Source organism: Lemur catta, chromosome 6 (assembly GCF_020740605.2).
Source record: "Lemur catta isolate mLemCat1 chromosome 6, mLemCat1.pri, whole genome shotgun sequence".
NCBI lineage: Eukaryota > Metazoa > Chordata > Mammalia > Primates > Lemuridae > Lemur > Lemur catta.
The window spans coordinates 18,059,476-18,060,835 of NC_059133.1; the positions used below are offsets into that span (position 1 = coordinate 18,059,476).

General features: G+C 40.0%; 1 pseudogene; it reads left to right on the forward strand.

The window, feature by feature from the left end:
• The first annotated feature begins 409 nt into the window (after positions 1-409).
• LOC123640792 lies at positions 410-627 on the forward strand (annotated as a pseudogene).
• The last annotated feature ends 733 nt before the right edge of the window (positions 628-1,360 follow it).

Sequence of the window (1,360 nt, forward strand, 5' to 3'; positions counted from 1 at the left end):
CATCTTTGGCCTCCCAGAGTGCTGGGATTACAGGTGTGAGTCACCATGCCCAGTCTGACATCCTTTTATAATAGTCCCATTGGATATAGTCACCAAATAACACCCTACAATGCCATCATTAAAAAATTATTATGCCCTTATTGTATGTTAGGTACATAGTATTTTATGGCAGCCTAGAAAATCAAACAACCTATGTCTATCTTTCTTTGGATTTGTGAGTTATACATCAGACTACCTTATCCAAATATGGTTGAGAAAAAAATTATTTCAGAAGTGGTATTCTGTCAGGGTTAAAATTTTAAGACAAATGATTTGAAAGTTAGTAAGGACAAAGCATTGGCACAGTGGTGACCAGCAACCGTTCCTGCTGCAGTTGAAAGAGAACTGTGGCCTCCTGATACTGGCAAGTATCGCTTCTTGGCCTTTTGGCTAAGATCAAGTGTAGTATCTGATACTGGGAGGTGGTGGGGCAAGACCCCCAAATACAGTGGGATGGAAGCTGTGGCAGGGGAACTAGCTCTCACGTCACTAATAACAATAATAGTAATAGTAATGATTATAGCAATTACTTAGTTATTTTACTATGTGCCAGGCACCGTTCTAAGCATTTTGCATGCATTAATTTATTTAATTCTCATAAGAACCCATTGTTGGAAGTCTTATTTTTATCTCCCTTTTATAGATAAAACAGAGGCTCACAGAGATTAAATAACTTATCTCAGGTAATACAGCTAGCAAGCGGTGATGCTCCCAATACAAAATTCAAGGACCAATGTTGATGCATGCAATCAACTGTGGTTTTTAAATGCAAATCTAGGGACTAGCTGCATAAGAATCACCTGAGGAACTAATACAGGCACCTAGATCCCATGGTTAGAAACACTGAGTCAGAATGCTGGGGGCGAAATCAAAGAATGTCTCCTTTTTTTTTTTTTAAGGTTGCCCCATGATTCTGATGTGTAGCTGTAGTGAGTCAAATGGTGGCTGTCACAAAGATATGCCCTGGAACCTGTGAGTGTTAAGTTATTTGGGAAAAGAGTTTTTGCAGATATATTAAGTTAAAGATTTTGATATAAGGAGATCATCCTGGATCTCCTGGAATACCTATTGGGCCCTAAATCCAATAACAAGTGTCCTTATAAGAGGCATACAGAGGAGGTAGAGAGGAATGAGGAAGGGACAATGTGACCACTAGATTGCAATGATGCAGCAATGAATCAAGAAATGCTAAGGGGCACCAGAAATCTGGAAGAGGCAAAAACCAGTGGATTTTCCCCCTTGAGCTTCCAGAGGGAATGTGGCCTTGGCAACCCCCTGATTTCCAATTTATGGACTCCAGCAATGTGACAGAACAAGTTTC